Source organism: Lonchura striata, chromosome 1, assembly GCF_050655825.1.
Source record: "Lonchura striata isolate lonStrDom1 chromosome 1, ASM5065582v1, whole genome shotgun sequence".
NCBI lineage: Eukaryota > Metazoa > Chordata > Aves > Passeriformes > Estrildidae > Lonchura > Lonchura striata.
The window spans coordinates 11,349,369-11,370,593 of NC_140703.1; the positions used below are offsets into that span (position 1 = coordinate 11,349,369).

The 21,225-nt window shown below is 36.8% G+C and overlaps 2 long non-coding RNA genes across 3 annotated transcripts in view; one reads left to right on the forward strand and one right to left on the reverse strand.

Moving 5' to 3' along the window:
• Nucleotides 1–19,302, reverse strand: part of LOC146768588 (uncharacterized) — a 58,771-nt gene extending 39,469 nt beyond the window's left edge. For both annotated transcript variants that reach the window (XR_014957990.1, XR_014957989.1), the window contains exons 1-2: nucleotides 14,928–19,302; nucleotides 522–574 (exon numbers count right to left, since the gene is read on the reverse strand). This is a non-coding gene — a long non-coding RNA (uncharacterized LOC146768588). The remainder of the gene's footprint in view (nucleotides 1–521; nucleotides 575–14,927) is intronic.
• LOC146768587 (uncharacterized) overlaps nucleotides 1–21,225 on the forward strand; it is a 131,312-nt gene that overhangs the window by 52,501 nt on the left and 57,586 nt on the right. The window lies entirely within an intron of this gene.

Below are 21,225 nucleotides of genomic sequence, written 5' to 3' on the forward strand. Positions count from 1 at the left end.
AGAAAACAGTGACTCTGAGAGGAATTTTGGGGTCACAGTAGGTATATGACTCCAAAAGGCTTTTCTCAGAGCTGTGGGAAAAGGGTTAATGCCATCCGAGCGTGGATAAACACAGGAGGAAAAGGAGGCGAGCTTACCTCTGCATGGCTGTTATTGCAATGCTCCGTGCTGCTCTGGCCTCTGTACTTTTAAAGGATGTTGGTGAGGGTGTTAAAAAGAGCCATAAAAAGTATTTAATGGCTGGAGATGTAATGACTTACAGTGAGAAATTTAAAGCACTCATTTTGTTAGGCTTATAAAAAGAAAGATTGAAAGGTGATTTGATAATGGTTTATAACCATATGCATAAGGAGAAAAAACACCAGGGAACAAAGGATTCTTTAATCTGCTGGAGGAAAAAGAAATGTAGAAGGAATTGATGACTGCAAGCTGAAACTGAAAGTAAAAAAATACTATATATATTTTTAGCTGAAAAGATAAATATTAATGAAAATTAGCAGTGAAAATGGTGAACACTCTACCTTCTGCTGATTTTTTTATCAAGACTGGAATCTCCTTCAGAAGCTGGCTGTAGCTGAAAAAAATATTTTTAATTATGTTACTGTAAGGAGAAAAATAGAAAAAAATTAGGGTCCTCATCAACTTCCAGTATTTCAATTTGTTGTATTTTTTTTTAAAGCAGCTTGGTAGCTTGCTTGATCCTTAGGATCATTGGCCTCTAGTGAATAGACAATGATGAGGGTTAACATCCAAGTCAGCTGGCTACAGACTTGAATTTAGCTCTGCAGAAAAAACTGGGTAAGAAAATTATTTGTATAGACCTGGATATCAGCAAAAGTTTGTCACCACATTTATAAAACTTGTCATAAGATATGCAGCAAATAACATCTCCCTCCCCAAAATTTAGTTTGGAAGAGTTTGACCCCAGCAGTCCAAAAAGCAAGAGACAAAATGGTATTTAGACTGAGCATTTAGTTATGGACTTCATGAAGCTGAAGTACACTGAACTAAAATATCAGGGAAAAAATTCATAAAAGAAAACTCCTTAATATTTGAAAATAATTCCATGGGCATTTTGATCTGACTTTGAATTTTACTCGCTAATTTGCTTGTTTTCACCTTTCCCTTTTTGCTTCCTTTCTTCCCCATTTTTCTGGGTATTTCTCTGTCCCACACAAGGAAACCAGGCTGTAGTAGGTCCCTTACAGAGCCTGCCCCTGTTACAGCTCCTGTTCCCCAGGCTCTCTGTGCTGACTGACAGCACCTCACCTTGCTGTTGACACTGGAGGAGACCCTGGTGCTTGTTATTCTCCTGTAAGAGTGAGCAAATAATTTATAATGAATTGCTGATTGGGTTACTGTCACTCCCTCCTCCCTGTTTGTGAGTTATTTATGATTCTCATAAATACACTTGTTGAATAGTTCCTATTAACTCTCCCAGCCAGCATCTCATTTCAGGGCACTTCACTGCAAGGCTTCAATGTGTGACATTTGAGCTGTGCTATCTGGTTTAAAGTAAGGATTTCTAGTATCCTTTCCCATCAGATGACTGAATTCCTGGGGCTCACTTTTCTTAACAGCATAGGATAGTCTATCAAAGGAAAGCAAGACTCCACATACCCTGATCTCTGACAACTATTGTCACCTTTCCCTGTCCTAGGTGTAAATTGGAGACAACACTTTCTTACTCAGCTTTCAAGCAGGTATTTTTGTTATAGAGTAACATTCTGTTTCCAAGCAGTGTGTTAAATGAAGCCTTTTAAGCTCTAGAAAATGATACCAGGGTTTTTTTGGGTTTTTTTTTTTTTTCTTTTTTTTTTCTTTATTTTTCATTCTGAGCTCCTCCTGATGTTTCCTTGGATCTCCAGGTCCTTTTTCACCTCGCACCAGAGGAGGTGCTGCCACCTTGCCTATTTCTTACTGTAGTCACAATTGTTTTCCAGTGCAGGAAAACAGGCTCAGACTCCATAAACAAATGACATGAAATTGTGCCCATAACATACTCTTCCAAAAAGGAGCAGCATATCTCTGTGGTTTCTGAACCCTGGGCCAGATTTTACCATGGGAGTGACTGTGTAGTGCATTTATAGTGAGCACAGTGTCACTGGTCATGTATCACTGATACTCAGGGCACCTGAGAGCCTGAGGAACCAGAGCTGTAATATTTCCTCTGATGAAACTGGTAAATAGACCACCACCATTTTTATTCCCTGTTCTTCAGCCTGCAAGGAAAATGTGGGCTTGGCAAAAAAAGCACAGGAAAAGGATTTATTCTCATAGGTTTTTCCTCCAGATACATTGCAGTAATCACACGGTCCATTCTTGCCACAATTTATGCTTTGTATGATGGTTTCAGTCCTACATTTCCTGTTATTATTCTTAAACATCACCTGCTGACTATGGTGGTGGGAGGAAAGACAAATATGTGTCAGACTCAAGGTGATACTTGGAGTTGCATAGAGGTGGGAAATGGAACATTTTGAAGAAAAATAGGAAAAAAATATTCCAAAAGGCAAGTGGAAGTTTTCAACAATTCCCAGCAGTTCTGGAGGTGGGGAAGTTACTATTTTTTTTTTTTTAACAAGGAAATGAATTGCTTATTTATTGGTTCTGAGCATCCAGGTAATAAGCACAAAGAACTGGAAATTCTCCTTGTAGAGAGGTGGCCTGTTCTAACTCGCTATGCTGAAAGACAGTGAGAAGGGCTATATGGTTGTAATGGGAAAAAAACCCAAAAAGTACTGCCCACAATGTTTTTTTAGGAAGAGCAAGTCAGAGAGAGTCTCCTTTGCTAGGAAACTAATCTCATTCAGAACTAGAGGAGGAGGAATATGCATAAATCACTGTGCAGTCCAGAAAGGTGAGGGGTGGATGCTTATTACAGATAAAAATTAAACTAGCAAAGAAAATGAGCTAAAGCTTTAGCAGTTGTATGAACCAAGTGCTGTTACAAATTAAACTATGGTAGGATGAACATGAATAGTTATTTCAGATAATTTAAGATAGTTTCCTTTAATAAGTTGCTACATTAAGATTAACTAACCTCCTGTTCATCATGACAATGGACAAAGGTGAATTGATCCTCACACTGAAATTACAATAGTTGCCCAAAACCTGCCCAGTTCTACCTTGATAAAGCTAGATGTTTATTGATTCAATAAACATGAATAGAGGCCTTATTTTTTTACCTTTCATACTTAATTTGACAACTGAATTATCCAAATTTTAAAGGTGTTATAAGTAAGGATCGGGAGGAAAAAGAAAGAAGAAAAACTCAACAAATGAAAGAAAGGAATAGATATTTGCCCAGTAGTTAGAAAATAGCTTCTCTGCAAAGATATAGGCCTACCCTAAAGAGTGCTTGTATTCAAACAATTTAACCACTTCTTGTTCTTCATATATTTATCAAAGGTACTGTTTGCAGAATGAGTCATAGGTAAGTTATAAGGACTTTCCTATTAAAGTCATTTAATTTCCATCACTTTTTATACCAACTTTTAACTTCTCATAACTCAGATAATAATTTACATACTATTATATTAATAAATACTGAGTTCTTATATTATTCTTGCTATTTTCCCTGAAGGTTTTCTGTATTAAGTATTTTGGACCATGGCAGATATTGCTGGTCTGTTTCCAGAGAAGGGAGAATCTAGTAAAAATGAATAGTCTCTCTAAATGTACTGTCTGAGCACATTCAGTAGAGTCACATGAGATTTTACCTGCTAAACTATCCTATGCTTAATATTAATGTGGGGAAATGATATTTGGAGGATTCTCTCATTTGTTACCTCTATCTATTTGTTGATTACAGGACACAACCTAGACAAACTGACCTAAAACTAGGTTTCTGAAAGATGTTTTTATCAATTTCCCCCCCAATAAAAAATTGCAATAAAAACAATTTTAACATATTATTAAGGTCTTAGTATGAAGTACTTAAAGACTAGAAAGTAATAATACAAAAATCTGGCAAAAGTTTCTGGTATTATGACATAAATTATATGACACAGTCTAAATTGAATGGTCATATTTTCATTTGTCCTCTATTAATTCTGTTTGTATCTGCATTTACATAATGAGCAATAATTCAAGATCTCTTTTATCATTACTGCCCAATACATGTCTCTAGGATTTATTTACTGTACTCTGATAAAAATCCTTTTTTGAAATCAGAAATGTTAATTGTCCTGTGTAGTTTTTCTGATCTGATCTTTAACTTACAACACATGTTTACAGATGGAAATAGCATCAGAATTCAGAGGTTAGGAGTAAAAGTATTCTCTAATTTTAGAATAGAAAAATTATACCCTATTGTGTGGGTGGTGTTGTGTTAACTACAAAATCAGTTGCAGCACACAGATATGCCTGTCTCCTCTCAGTACTATCAGTGGTGCTTATATACCTGTGCTCTGTCACCTTCCAGGAGGAATCTCTCCATGTAAGATTTAGGTCAGTTTAATGCTACTGAGAAATACTTGCACTCTCACACTGCTCAGAAAATGAAGTTTTATGCAAATGAATGGGAATCAGATTGCAGTCAAAGTCTTCAGACAAAATTTATTAGTCTCTGGCACATCAATCAATGCTGTGCAAAAAAGATATGTATCAGACTCAACCTTTCGTAAAGCATTAAATTTACAGTACCTATTACACCCTTATGCATAAACTTAAATGTGAATTGTGAATATTTGCAATTATCTAGGAAATGGCCTGCTCTTATAATTATTAAAGCAAATGTATAAACCCTGCATGAGAGAAAACATGGTTTTACTGCTATTAAGAGACAATTTAATGTATGAAATCACATTAGCATGCTCAAAAGATGGCTTTCAATCATTCACATGGATATTATAAGCCTGTTGTATGAAACTTCAAAAAAAGGATAGGTGATTTTTCAGGATGAGCCTTAATGAGTACATCACTTATGCATTGCAAGTAGAGCAGAACAACTATCCTGCTGTCCTGAGAAACTACTAACTGTACAAACTTCTGCCATCTATGAAGGAGTGAATTTACTTCTATAATGGTGATACAAAAATTTGTTTGACTAACAATGGCAATTTCCAAATCTCATTACTTCATATTGCTCAGATGTTTCTCTCCCACTTCAGCAGCTGAAGTCTGGGAAGAAAGGGAGGGGAAAGAGTTTTATTCCTGGAGCCTCTCGCACACTCTGCAACAGAATAAGAGGTGACTTAGAATCCCAGCTTCCTCTGCCTGGGCAAGCTCAAACCAGTGGCCAGGCTGGCCAAACCACAGCATACCTGGAGGGGAGAGTGCAAACACAGAGTTCAGACCTGCCTGAAAATGTCTGGGCTTATGTACCGGTCTTTCTTCAGATGCTTCTCCCACAACCACAGTCATCTTCCATCAGTTTAATCAAGACAACTTCTCTTTGAGGGTGAATATTTTGAAATTTTCACATACTTCATCCTCGAAGAGAAGTTTAGAAAACTTCCCAGACCCATTTCCTCTTTCCATGTGCCCTCCTGCCTTATAGCTCCATGAGTATTCTAGTTGGTACAATAGTTACAGTTTTTACCGTGACTCTATGGCTCATGCTTGATTTTTGGCAACATATTTCCAAGATTAGAAATAGCAACAGCAGGAAAATCTACTTCCAATTACATAGACCAGATCCTGAATTTTGGGGATTAGCTGGCTGATTGTGTATTTTCACTAGAATGTCGCTTCTTGGTTCAAGAGAGCCTGAATCAAATTCATCGGAAGGTATCCAGAAGGTGAATGTGAAAAACCAGAGACCTCCTATAATTGAACATATTTCATATTGTCTTTTCTGTAAATACTTTGCCTTTTTCATTATGGATTATTTAATGTCTGTCAAAAGTCAAGAGCCAGTTGTGCTGTAGCTGTATTTCCAACTGCCTGATAAATATGAAATCCAGTTTAATTTATGAGAGGACAGGTAAGTGCGAGACCTTGGTATAGTAGATACTTGAATGACCAAGGTCAAAACCAGTAATAGACTTTTGTGTTTAGAGCTTAAAAAAATAACTCATAATCAGTAGAGATAGGTGAGGAAATGGAGGTCAAATACTGGTAGAAATATTGAAGCAGCAAGTGCAGATGTTATTCAAACTGACAAAGTAAATATTATTTTAGTGAATGGTATTCACCTTTTTTTTTCCAGTTCCCATTTGTGATATGCAATAAAATGTTACCAGCCTGAACTAAAACTGCTTATCTGTTGAGAAAAGTGAGGGAACAGCGTTCATTTAAGACTCCTGCCAACACAACCTGAGAGGGAAATCTCATTTGTGTAGACAGTCCCCACCATGGGAAAATAACACCCAAGGTTCAGTTTTCATTGTTGCATAAACATGGTTAGATTTCAGCTTCCATTTTCTACTTGAATTATTGTCTATATCTCCACCCATAAAAAACTAAAATTATTTCCAAATAATTAAAAAACAACTCTTTATGTGCTAGGTGTTTCCATACTTTCATATTCTCTAAACTTTGATTATTAAATCTCTATTTGAAATAAACCTTCATTAGAAGGGAACCCCAGAGACTCTCTTCCTCTGAAATTTTCTAGTCGTGTGAGATGGTATAGTTTAGATTCAATCATGTTCATAAAAGAAGAGGTACATGTCTTGCAAAAGAAAATAGAATCAAGATTATTTGTTTAAATTGTTTTCTTGACAAGTACATTGAATAAAGAGCTTCAAATCTATAGGAAGCCATTCTCAACCAGGAGTTGGTGTCTCTATCAAGCTGGACATTTATGATCTGTGGCATAAGACAAGATCTCAGGAGAAAGACAAACCCTCAAACTCAAGTCTAAGTCTAACAGCCTATGAAAAGAGCAAGGTGGAGCAACATAGAGCAAAATCTTTGTTTAGTCAGAAAAAAATATGGAAAGATAAAGGGTTTCTGAAGTGTTGACTGAGGTGCAGACAGACATGCACAAGGATGAAGGGGTGCTTGAAGTGGTGCTCTGTCACTCAAAGCAGAGTGGAGGCAAGAGAAGAGTATGAAAAAAGGTAGAATTAATACACTCACCTGGACATATTGCATAGGGACAGCAAATATTGGAAGATCATTGAAAAATATAGAACAAAAAACCCAGAAAACTACAAGAACAGAGAATAGAGCAATAGGGCTCACTAACCATATGTATGTCATCCAGCTGCATGGCTGATATTCCCATAAAGAATGTGCTCAACAAAATGTTTATAAAGGGAGTTTCTCATTTATGCTTAAATAGCATAGAGAAAAATTTAGAATTGATATAATGTCAAAAGGTTTTTTTCCTGGTATATTGCCTTATAAATTTTGGTGGAGATCTAGTACAAACATTAATTTCAAACACATAAATTTTATGTGGTGAGTTCCAACAATAGAAAGAAAAGCTGTGCTGCCTGATGAATGGCAGCCTACTCTCTTCAGATTCTTGGTCACACAATGCAAGAAAAAACCCAAACCAACACCTTACTGACCTGAATTACAATGAAAATAATCTCTTCACTATGCAACTCTAACTACATGAAGCATAGTATCCCTTAACCAAAGATCAAAACAAGGAAATCAGTCAATCAAATATTAATTGAGGAGAAGGATGTGAGTTATTTGCCTGCACTCAGTGCTTTAAAAGCAGGTACAAACTGTATACCACCAATATGGAAGTCTGATATAATTGAATTTAGCAGTCCTATTCTTGTATCCAACATGCTGACAAGGTAATACAAAAATCTGACTCAAATTTATTGGATTTAATAAAGTAATATCCTTACTTGAGCTTAGAATATAGAGTGCATTGTGGACCAGTGTGACTTCTGGGATCACTCTGCTGCTGATAGTCTTTTTAATAAGGAAAATCAGAGAGCACTAGAACTTGGAAAAAAAGGAGCCCAGCTCAGACAAGCACAGAACACCAGTCCAACAAGCTGTGGCAGGACAGTTGACATCAAAAGGAAATGCTTTGTTTCATTTTGATGTCATCAGCTCTCCAAGCTGTCCTGGAGTTTGTGAAAAGCAACTTGTATAATCAGTGAATTTATACTGATTAGTAATGGATTCAAGTGTACAGAAAAAATGTGCAGGCTACCAACTGTACCCATCAAAAATGAATGATAAGATTCACAGAACTGCACAAAATTATTTGAGTGATGACTTGTGTGGAGAAGGGAATCATGATGGCGTTTTAAATGCACATGTACTTTCTTTTGACTGCTTTCCAAAGTATCCAAAACATCTTCAGGATACTTGGCAGTAGAAAAATATTATGCTATTTTTGACTGGTAAATTTAAACAATAAGTTTCTCTCCTAAATCATAGAAGTTTAGAAGTGTAAGGTATAATACAGAATGGAGACTATCATCAATAAGATCACAACTCATACTCTCAGTGAAGTTAGATCAAAACAGAATTATAAAATAATACAGTCAGATTCACAAGTCATTGGGTCCTGCTCCACCACTTCAGGCAAAGTCATCTTCAATAAATAATTGATTACATTTTTGGGGACAATATCTTCCTAAGAAAACTCTGTATTCAATGTAGGAAAAAGAGAGTGCAAACATGAAAGAGGACCCTTCTTTCAGTCAAAATAGGTCTTTTTTTTTATTTATTCCTACCTGTCTCTAGGTCTATTGCAAATTAGAGTTTAGTCCCTTAATGCCTAAAACAAATCTTTGTGAATGCTTCGTCATATTCCTAACGTTGAGTATTTCAGAAAAAGGTAGTTTTCAAGCTATTTATTGTTCTCATCTCTTAAAAACAAGCAAAAAAATCCACAAAAAACCTTATTCTGAAATAAGGTTTTTTTTAAAATAAACTAATTTCATTACTAATTTCATACCCCGAAGCTCCAAACTGTAGAATATTCTAATATTCAAGTAAGGACAATTAAAGGAAATTTGTGGCCTCCTTAATTTTTTGTAAGACTGCACTGTACAGTGGTTCCATGTACCAGGAATTCCAGAGAAGATATGTCAAGTGGGGAAAACAAACTAGTATGGATATTATAGGTTAAGATGCTGATGACAGGTACAGTTAAAGTGTTTCCAGTGGAATTTATGGTAGCAGTAGTCCAGAAGCTGTAAAAATTCTTAGGGGATATGAATGGAAATCACACAGCTGGCTCCTTCCAAACGGAGAAACGCAGAAAGCATAACCCTAAGAGCGGATTCAATTACTACTTTTAAGATATCTCTTATTGCTGTGCATTTTTTCACATCCCTGGACAACAATATTAATGTTGTTCCCCCTGAGCCACACTTAGTGGAGCACCATTAACCTCCTTGTGTCCCGGGAATCTGATCCCTTGCTGGCTGGCAGAGAGCAGAGCACACACACATGCACGTGCACACGCAGACGCTCTCGCAAGGCCGTCCAAACAATGTGGGCAAAGTCTAAAATGTTTTACAGAGGCAGACATTTGTGCTCAGATGGAAGCCAATAGATCTAATGCTGCCATCAAGTACACAAAGTGCATTTAATAAATCTTCAGTTTTCAAATTAATTTCAGGCTGCGCTGCATGCTTTTGCATCTACCACTCTCTTATGTACCTGGGTTTTAATTGTTTCTTTCTTTGACATAATGAATGCCAGAATGTAACCCCGAAGCACTCATTTTGCATCATAAATCACAATATCTTTTTAAAAAGGGAAGATAATTACAACAAAACAGCAGTTCAAAACTGCTTGGAATTTACTTCTTACCTTTGACAAATAGCAGAGAAAATAATTGCCTAAAGACAATGTCTAACATTGATTTAAATGACTTGTTATGCACACATAGTGTATTCTGTGAAAACAACCTTCTTCCAAAAGATAAAACCAAAAGCAAGAAAAAAAAATCCCCACAAAACACGAGAACTCTTCAAGCTCCTGACAAATTAATTTGTTGAGGGCAAAACACTGCACATTTATTATTCCTTGTCTATTTCTTAAAAGCCTGTGTGTCACATCTCTTCTACCCTCTGTATATATATCTGTGCTGCAGTTTATTTTAAAGAATGCTTCATTTTTTTCAGCCTGCTTTCTTATTGCTGCTTTTATTTTTCATAGGGGTTGTCCTTCCTTGGCTTTTTTCCTCTGTAACTCTTTTAGTTTTGATGAAGATGCAACAAGATGCCATGGTTGTATGAATCATTGTGTTCTGGTACTGGTTTGTTTGTTTACTCTCTGGTGTGGAATCTGTCTTTACAGATTCTGCTGATTTTGCTGAAAGCTGTTTGAGGTCATATCAAGTTAAACTCAAATGTACAATGATCGCTTACAATTGCTGTCCCAGACAGTGGAATATTATTTGAATCATACAATAGCCATCTGGTGGTACAAGATTTCCCACTATGAATAGCCAAGAAGTGTTGTCTTGTTCTTATTTTAAAGGAATGTAAGGGGAAACAAAGGCAAAATTATCACTTCCAAGATTTCTAGCTTGAAGATTGTTCAGGTTTGTCTCTACAAGTTGCTTTTTCTTTTATAATTACTTCTGCTGTTACTTTTAGACAGCTATGAATATATACCCTGCGTTATATAGTCAAGTTTTTTTGCCTTTTTTTCTGCTGTTCTTCATCCCCAGTCCTTTCTCTCCAGTTTTCAGATCCCCCATAGAGTGCCTGTTTCTCTAGGCTAGCAGCTCCATTAAAATCACTGAGGTTTGCACCTCCAAGGAGTCTGGGCAAACAGTCTGCTTTACAGGGCCAAGGTTTACAAGGAAATAGCTCTTTAGTGGCTCATCTAGAGCTAGCAGAAAGCAGCTGCAACTTAATCTTAAAGGTCTCCAGATACTATTGAAGTAGAAATGACATAAAGGATGGAAAGAGCATACACAAAATAGGTAAGAAGGTCCACCTGCTACTTCCCTGAAGAGGGATGTGAGCTCAGGGATCTGAACATAATTCTGTTCTCTTCCAAATGCTCTCTTTGCTTTCTTCCCCACTATAAACCTCTCCTTGAGCTCTTTTGTGAATTTGATCTTTAGTTGCAACCAACTGCATTCATGCAACCAACACTTTTTTCCTCTTCCACCCTTCAGTACATTGAATTTCCAATGGCAGATCCACCATACTCAAGAAATGGTATTCAAGCTGCAAAATAAAGAACATCTAGTATTCCCTAGCATGTCAAGGTTTCACAAAATACTCTCAGATATTTAATTGTAGTATGTTTTTTTCAGAGAGGAAAACTGTAAGTGCCAATTAATAAGACAAGAGACAATGGGTAGAAACGGGTACACAGGAATTTCCACATGAATATGAGGAGGAGCCTCTTCACTGTGCAGTGAGCAAACACTGGAACAGATCCCCCAGAGAGGCTGTGGAGGCCTCCCCCAGTGGAGACATTCCAGAACCATTTGGACACAATCCTGTGCCACGTGCTCTGGGGTGACTCTGCCTGAGCAAGGAGGAGGGACCCGATGACCAAGTGTGATCCTTTCCAAGCTGGCCCACTCTGTGATTCTGAGACAGCAACACAGTAAAATACCTCTAAGAACTACACTTAGGTTTATGACTCATTAACCCACTAGATTTACTTAATGAATTTACAACTGGTCTATAAATTCTCTATGAACTTAATACTGATTAAAATATTGTCGCAAAATGTACACCGTTATTCCTTTTAAACTTTACATGTGATATTAAAAATTTATTGCCCTTTCTAATTAGGAAAAAAGGCATTTTGAATTTATTATTATAAGAGCTACCCAAAGTAAATTTTGATTATGCAAATACCTCTGGTTGGAGCAATAGAAAATCAGAAATATCAGTTTTGGCTAAACAGTTTGTTTTTATGAAGACAAGCATCAAACTAGGCTTCATTTCCTGGACTGAAATCACAGGGGTAGGAATATACTACCATAGGCATCAGTGAGAGAAGGAACTAATTTTTTTCTTTGGGACTCATTAGACAAAAGGAAAAGAAAAAAATAATAATAAAGGGTAGCCTTAGGCACATAGACAAACTGGCTAATTTACTACTGGAGATGAGTATTGGTTTGTAGCTAAATGTTCACTGGGATTGGTTTGTAGCTAAATGTTCACTGGCAGAGAATGCAGAGGGCAGGAAGACAAGCTGATTAACCACCTAGTATTAAACAGTATTAAACAAATGTTGCAAAGAAAATTACTGAAAAATCCAGGAAGGGCAAAAGAACCAAACTTCAAAATCCAATGGCAATCTTTTTTTCTATTTAGAGTTTCATTAAATTCTTCTGAATCTGTCCTGCCATAGTAATGCTCATCTTACTGTTCTGTCAATGCACAGAAATCAAGCTGCTGTTATTAAAAAAAAAAAAAAACAACAAAAACCAAGAAATGGTTCATTGTCGGTATGCTCACAAGAGAAGAACATTTCACTTACAGCAAAACACAGTTGAAAGAAAGACCATTTTAAAGACTTTTTTTTGGTAACAAAACAGGAATAATCAAACAGAAGTGACAACAGTCAGAATACTAAAGTCAAAATGGAAATGAGAGCTTCCAAATAATCTGCAAATGTTGAAAGCAAAATTTATGTCCTTGGCCATGGTACTACAAAATTCTGCACTGCTGAGGCATAATTTTAGTGACATTTTGTAGCACATCTTTTTATTAACAAAATGTTTCTTTTCCTTTGCTTATTTATTAGTTGTGTGGTTTGGCAACAACTATTGTAAGAAAGTTCACCAGAACAAAGTAGCACAAATTTTCTATTTTTTTGCTATTAGAAGCAAACATAAATGAGGGTCTTTCTCCTTAGCTGTACAACTAATACTCAGAATAAGAAATTAACTGGCATATCAATGGCTCCTCTTGGACTGGATCCCAGGGAATCCCTCTCTAACACTGGCCAGTTTCTGAGGGTAAAAGCTCAGCAACAGAATGACTTGCCTTAGACAAGGCTTAATCTAGTCTGTGTTATGTGTTTTATGCCTGGAAGCACAGGAGGGATTTATTACCCCACCCCCCCCCCCAAAAAAAAAAAAAAAAAAGGCAAAACAAAAGCCAAAACAACAAACCAACCAACCAAAAAAAGACACCCACAAAGCAAATATGCAATGTCACAGGATGCCTTTGTGACCACTCTCAAAAACACTATAAAATATCTAATTTTGTCTCACAAAGCTCTCTGGTCTTACTGTTATGATGACAATACATTTTGACAGATACCTTGATCAGTGTAAATGTCTCACTGATCTAATAATTATGTTTGTGGAAACAATTTCTCAAAATCAAGTTAGGTGACAAATTAGAATTGTTAAGTCAGTGTGGTGAGAAGGGGACATTAACCAAACAAATATACAAAGGATCCAAATATGTCTGAACTGCACACGTAGTTTAATTTCTGCACTTGAGTCCAAATAGTAATTCCACTTCCATAAAGGACTAAAGAAGCATTCACAAGTAAGTATTCTCAGACCTTGGAGTTCAAATTTGAAATTCATGCATATAGGATTTCAGCTGTGGTTCCTACAAGGTTAAGTGAAAGCGCTTCAAGTGACTTTCACGCAGGCATTGCTCGAACATTGCTGCAGTGATTTTAGCAACAATAGCAGAGAGAACATTCATGCTTGGCTGAAAACCTTTTAAGATTTGCATGAATGATGTGCAAAAATAGTTGAATAGAGAAATACTTGAACCAAATATATCTAAATCCTGATCTCCTGAGAACAGACAGACACCTTTGGCTTATACCTGAATGGTATTGAAAGGAATATACTGTAGAAGGTCTCCTCCTTCTCATATTGCAGAATGTTCTTTGCCATTCCAAAGTGTTACTGTTAACTTCTCAGTTTCAAGTAGGTTAGTAATGTGTTTTTAACACATTGCTTGCATTTTATGTATTTTAACACATACACAAGCTAGAATTACATCAGTAGCCATGTAAAGTAAAATACAGGCCACACCTTGATACAGGTTTGGCTAAGTAGTTCTGACAGAAACAAAGCAGCAGGAAAATCATCAGGAGTGGCAGAAAAAGATCAGCTTACTAAAAGAACAAATAGCAATATGAACTATTCTGCAGTCAGAAAAAAAAAAATTTTTTTGCCTTATCTTCACCTGAAGACCACCTGAAATACCTGGCTCTTTAGTTTATGCTGATTGCTTCCACCTGGCAAACCATTCCCATGCAAAACAAACAAAAATTTTTGTTGCATCATACCTTTATGTACCATAGCCAACAAATTGCTGCCCAGTCAATGCTACTTATTTCTTCCTAATAATGAAATGCAGAATAACGCTGTCATTCTCCCCCAAACTCTGCTAGCCCAAACCCCAAATTTACTATTCAAAGAATCCTTAACAAAAACATTTTTTTAATCAGTTGGTTTCAAAACAAATTTCTCTCTCACACTCCAGACAAAGCATTCTGACCCCAAATAAAATGTTCAGTTCTGTCCCCAGCATTCAGTAATTCTCAGCCTGTTCAGTCTGTCAGTTCTTCCAGCTCCCCATCCCTCCTCATATAATTATACCTAAGGCTGCCTGTTCCCAGAAGAGTCAGCATTGAAAACTCCCACCTATGAAAACTTTCCTCCTGTAAGTAGTTTTATTTGGTGAGATAAAGCTAGAATACCAGGCATCAAGAAGGAAGTGAAACTGAAACTAACTCTAAAAATACATATACTCTCAAACTACATAAGTTTTAAATGTCATTTAGCTTCTTAAAAGCATGGCAAATTAATCAACTAGAAGAAACATGTCTCTATTAACTACCAGACAGAGTGAAAGAAACTTTTCAGCCCTAGACATAAATGATAGAAAGGCTGCTATCTTGGAGGAAATAAAACCACAGACTTCCTACTGTTTAAGAACAAAGTATGACAATCATGAGCAGTAGAGAAAATGTCATTGAAGTTCTATGTGGGAAAAGCCCTAAGTGTGTATCAATCAAGACAGTATCAGTGAGAAAATGGCTTCAAACCATTGGTGGCTAAAACTGACAAGGTATACTTAGAAACAAATGCTCACCTTGAAAATCTAATGCAGAAAGAAAGAGGTTTAAATAATCAGTTTGCATGCTTAGTGATTCCCAGAAAGCTTTTCAGCCCATCCTGTGTGAAAGTGTATGCTGGGACATAGCTGTGGCTCTTGCTGTCAGCGTGCATTCTCATGGAAATTTCTCACTGAATCACTCAGTGGGCACATTTACATGGCAAAAAGCTGTAGAAAAATCTCCCAAAGGCAGAGGAAAGTTATACTGCCAAAACTGTTAAGCCCTAAGTGGGTTTCCAAATAAAATTCAGTTGCTCTATTGGGTGCCACTTGAATGAGTCAACAATAAACTAAGACAGAAGTTTAAAAAAGGCTTTTTAATATGGAAAAGTATCTTTCAGTTTCTGAAACAGCAATCCCCTTGGGAATAAACTGAAAGGTGAGACTTTTGAAAGGCTTTGTCCAGTTTCAGCCCAGTGCCTTTCATATATTTAAAGATGCATTCTACTGTTGCTGCATATCAAGTTTGCAGCTTTAGTGTCTTTTTCATCAGTTGCACAGAGCAAAAGCAACATTTCTTTGGACTTTAGACAGCTTTTTAACATTTTCCTTATTGTGACTAAACTTCCTCTAACATACAGACCCATTCATGGACCATTTTCACTCCCTCTCTTGTTAAGCTCATCTCACGCCTCTCCCCTCAAAGTTCATGTGTCTGAGTACATGAAAAGTTCACAGAAGGAAAGTTTAAAATTAACTTCCTTTAGTGAAGAGTTGTGGTGGAGATTGTAATTAATTTCTTGCAGCAATGAGTCTTTAGAGGTTCACTGTTATTTTGCAATTATCTTCATGATCTGCTTTTGATTTGTAATACTTTATGTAAGTAAGGTTAAAAAGACCTTTTTTTTTTTTCTAAGACCAGAACCTGGATTCTGTGGTTGACATATTACTGATGGTGATTTTTTAAAACCAAAAAAACCAAAAAAACCAACCATGTATGCACAACCTTGTTTTTTGTAGTAGTGCTACAAGACACTGGAATTTAAAACTTTGGGCTAAATTCTTCTCTAAAATACCAGTAAAATACCAGATATTAACTGTGAATCTTAAGGAATGTGCACTTATGTGTGCTCATAAAAATATTCCAGAATATGATTTCAACATTAACAGATATGCCATGTAAGAACATTTTCTCTTTGGTAACTTGAATAGTAAGAGTATTTAATATCTTAACAAGAACTCCCAGCAGCTACAACCCAACATGACCAACTCCCTTGGTCTGCTGAAATTTACCCTTAAATCCCACAAACATGGAATTCCATTGAGAATTTGCCCATGTGACTCTGTGCTTCTCTCTGTGATATTTCATGTGGGCTGTGACATTGTTTCAAATGTGTTAACCAGGCTGTGTACTTGTCATGTTTTATTAAATTAGCAATGCTGTAGTTGGAGGGATGGCTCCTAAGAGATGCAAGATGTGGCCACATTTGAGGCCTAATCTGGTGTTTGAGAAGAGGGCAATATTTGTGATGAATGCACATTTCAACCTCCCACAACTTGCTAAGTGCCAAAATCTCTAATTGTTTATTAAATTAAAAGGTTCATATGCAATATTACCCTATTTTATACTTATATATGTAGATATGTTTATTTTTAACTGCTTCTTTCCAAATAGGAAAGAATACATTTCATCAGTTATAGTTGTGCAACTGGCCCTACATTCTGCCTAATATTCCACTTGATTACAATCTGATTCTTTACAATCCTTTGTTTTCTGTTTAAATGTTTTGTTTCTATTTAAATATTCCAATTACCAAACATAAAGTCTGGCTAACAACAACAAGAATTAACATACATAAAATATATGAATACAGCTGTATACATCATCTTTTCAAGCACAAAAGAAAAAATCCACTGCCAAATCTTGATACTCACAGCAATAGTCGGAAAAATCCCACCCGTCTGCCATGAAAGGAATTTCTCATGTTGATTATTTCCCAGTCAAACAGGATAGATGGATAATAGCACTGAAAACAGGGAGTGAAAAAGGGACCAGGTTTTAAATAGCATAAATGATAGCAGCAGAGAGACAAGGTAGCTTTAATCAGTCAGCCAGCACTAGGCAATTTTAAAACCTGGCAGCTTGCAGTGGTTTCCTTAGCTTGTGGTATTTGAAGGACATTGATATACACATCAAACAGAATTTAGGACATGCATTGTGGAGGTGCCAGTTGAAGCTTTATGTGCAAGCTAAAGTTGGAATTCAATCCTTTTATCATACACAAGACATACAAACTCTCCTATCAAATTTCCACTCATTTTGAGTGAAGAACAGTTTTTGTTGGAAGATTTACAGGTAAAGTGTTCACTAAAATCTATTCTCTAAACCAAAAATTGTCACATACTCTACACCAAAGATTTAGCATGGCTCAAATTACAGAGCAAGCTTGCAAAGCTTGTGTTATTATTCAAAAAAACTAACAAAAATAAAAAGAGGCAAATTTCTTAAAGTAGCCCTATTAAAAACCACCAAAAAACCCCAACCCCTTTTCCCAGAGGTGGAGGTCATGAACAAATAAAACTTCCCAAATATTTTCTTTTATTTTCTTGACTGCTTTAACCTTCCCATTGTCTTCTTCCTCCTTCCACTCTGCAGGAATGTGCATGTTTGAGCATACATATGCTCAAACCCTCTGCTTGTAGTGGTTGCATCACCTCACTGGAAATCATTTCAACCCAAATCCTTCTATCTTCCTGTAGTGTGACCCGTATTGAAACAGTATTTTTTTTTTTTTTGCCATTATTTATAAGAGCTAAAAGTTCACCAATCAGCAGGAGTGGTTGCATAATCTCTTCTCCAGGAGATTATCACAGTCTAGCTCCCAGTGGTTTAAGGAAAACAGCAAAATTGCCTGTCCTTCTAAAATAACCTCCTGAAAGCAAGTTGGTAACATTACTTGTATTGTTGAAAATGGAAGATGGCAACCATTTTGAATGATATTTCTTTGTGTACAACCTGTAAAAGAGTATAATTTTCCTGAAAACTACTGCTTAGGGGGTGACAGGGAAAGACCTAATGCATGTCTTCAGGTGGCTTTGTTGCCCCATTTTTACATGCTTATCAAGAAATAATATATTTCTCCTTGCATGGAAATTAAAGGATATCTTCCTGAAGTGATGTATGCTAAGGAGAAAAAAATGAAGAAAGGCTCCAGCTCAAGCAGCTATTTACCCAATCTACAAACTGCTCTCTTAAATCATCATATGCAGTCTTTATAGAAAAGATGTGGTATACCAAAAATTATAAGCTAAACCCAGTTGTTTCTCATTTAATATATTTTGCATTTGAAATATCAGGAAATATTTTTAATTTGTTTTTAATGGTATCTGAAAGACACCATTAAAGAAAAGAGTGGGTAAAGAATTTAAAGGAAAGAGTGAATAAAAAAATTTAATACAGCACACTTTAGGAAGACAGGCAAGAATGATTTGGAAACAGACTTATAATGACTGCTTTAAAGATGAAAGATAATTACTTCTAGCTAAGTTCTGAATACTTCACCTGCCATGAAAGGGAACAATAAATCTCTGGCACATATGCATGGGAAGAGGTGACTAAGTGAAAGCGTTTGCTTCTAGAAATAAATTTAGGATGTTGCAGTGCTTTGAAGATAAGAAATCCCATCACAGATGCAGGTACAGTTGATCCCTGGGGGGACTGGCAGCACGTAATGTGAAGGGAGAATAGTTTTTTGTGCCAAAGTGTGTAGAGAGGCTGGTCCTGCTGGTACCAGGCTCTGGGATGGAATTCCCCTGCACAGGCAGAGACCAGCAACCTCCTGCAAGGGCAGCTGGCAGCCAACACCCACTTTTCCAGCATATTAAACTCTTTTTTTTCCAATATGTTTAATGAGTGCCCCATGATTCTTACAAGCAGACACAGGATTTCAGTCAGGACTGGAGAGCACAGGTTTTATATGTAAGTAAAACTTCACTCCTTTGCCCAGGGGGCAGCTGCTGCCATAGTGGTGAACAGGAGCTTCAACAACAAATGCAACACTGCAGTCTTTTGAAAATGAGGTATAAATGTCTGGGTTTATTTCTGGCCTTTACCTTAGGCAATTGTTTCTCTAGGTGTTTGCACCATCACACAGCATAAAACTGGTGAAAAACTAAGGAATCATTTGGGTGGAAGGCATGACACGAATGTAAGAAATTATTTATTTTGTTGCCCAAAGGGCACATAATCAATAACGGAAAAGTGTTTCTGTGAAAATATTGCTATTTCTAAAAGATCAAACTGATGAACTAGAATAGCCAAACACCACAACTATTTTAGCTTTATATTTTAACTTCCTGAGATCATGGTTCTTGAACCTATACTCTGAATATATTTTCTTATGTATATCAGCAGCACAGAGGAGAGGAGAGGAGAGGAGAGGAGAGGAGAGGAGAGGAGAGGAGAGGAGAGGAGAGGAGAGGAGAGGAGAGGAGAGGAGAGGAGAGGAGAGGAGAGGAGAGGAGAGGAGAGGAGAGGAGAGGAGAGGAGAGGAGAGGAGAGGAGAGGAGAGGAGAGGAGAGGAGAGGAGAGGAGAGGAGAGGAGAGGAGAGGAGAGGAGAGATTTGTTCATTCCTTCTATCAAACAAAACATTTTATACTGACTCCAATTGGGAAGCCAAGTGTTAAAATAAAAATGAAATTTTCTGATTAGTTCAAAATACTTAGTTACTGTGCAGTAAGCTGGACTAGACATTCACCATGTACTAGCTACTCCACTGAAATTTCTCAAGTTTTCAGTTTGCAAATGTTTACCTTACAAAAAAATCTGAGGAGTAAGTTACCTGACTTACTTGCTTTGGATAGTAGCATGCCCACAGTTATTTCAAAGTCACTGAATCTGTAACTTGTTTATCCTGTGGTGTCTTGCTCAGCATGGTTTAGAACAGCTTTACTTGTTTGTCTGGTGGAGATCACTCAAAAAGATTGATCTAAAGAAATGAGATACCTTTACTGTGGCTTTGATAAATCTCATTAAGCATTCACTGCCAACTTAAAATATCCATTTCAACTGAGTTTCCTTTAGTTTTTACACTTCCTAGATAAAATAAGGTTTAAAGCTATACAGAAATTGTTTCAATAACATAAACCAAAACAAAGATCAGAAATAGTAATACTTCTAGGACAGAACACTTTACAAGTATATAATTTTTGTCTCTTTAATTCTCAGAAATCTTTAAGATATCTCCTAATGTATCCTTACCTTTAGAGCACTAAGACATTTGATTACTGTATAACTAAGAGCAGCAAATAGTGCTGGATAAAAGCTAACTGGACAATTACTGCTCTGCTTCTCCCATTCTTCAAAGGAATGACTTCTCTTTAGGAGAATCAAACTTACATTCACCAGGAACACAATCAATATTTGAAAATTTGCCAGGTTTTTAACATTATATTTGCTTAGGACAAAGCAGAAACATCCAGAGAATGCAGCAGAAATGTGTGTCTTGTCCTCCAGCCTTTAAACAGGCTGTTGTGTTAACTACCTTAAGTCACCTGGATCAATTAACTTATTTTAGAAAGTTTTCACAAAAAAAATTCTCATCATGACATATCTGAAATATTTGTTCCTATTTCTCTGCAAAGTGTATAGGTTTAAATTTCACTGAAGCTCAGATAAACTTAAAGATTGACTTTGGAACACAGCAGAACCATATTGTGGTGGGTGGGTGGCAAGACATTAGCAGAGATTCTCAAAGTGAGCTGCTGTTATCCAGCACAAGCAGCTGCAGGGACAGAGCCCAAGCTTTGGAAAACACACAAAAATACATGCACAAACCTGGGCAGACATGCAGAGTCACAGAGGAAGGCACAAACACGTGCACACATGTGCATGACCAAGAATGCACAGAGACTCATGCACACAGATGCAGAAACAATTCTCCCATCCAGAAGGGCAGGAGGCGTTCTGGATCTACCACAGAAGAATTCTGAACAACATCTAGTTGGCCTAAAAACAGTAGAAAACTACAGTTCCATTTGTGCCAAGAAATAATACCAAAGTTATAAGTGTGTCACTTGTTTTTCCCCTTTTTAAACTATTTCTAGTGGTTGTCCCAAGTGAGTTTTCTTTTTAGTGATCTCTGCTTTGCCTTTGACTGTGCTTTCTCTTCTCAGAGGAAAGCTAAATCTCATGCCTAATCTACTGCCCAACACACAGATCAGTAAAGGTGATTTGGCCAGTGACATCACCTTTGCAAGTGCAGGCAGGGTTTCCTTTCTGCTGAGGAGCACAGGCAGAGCTGAAGCAGAAATGGCAGAAATGGGGAAACCATT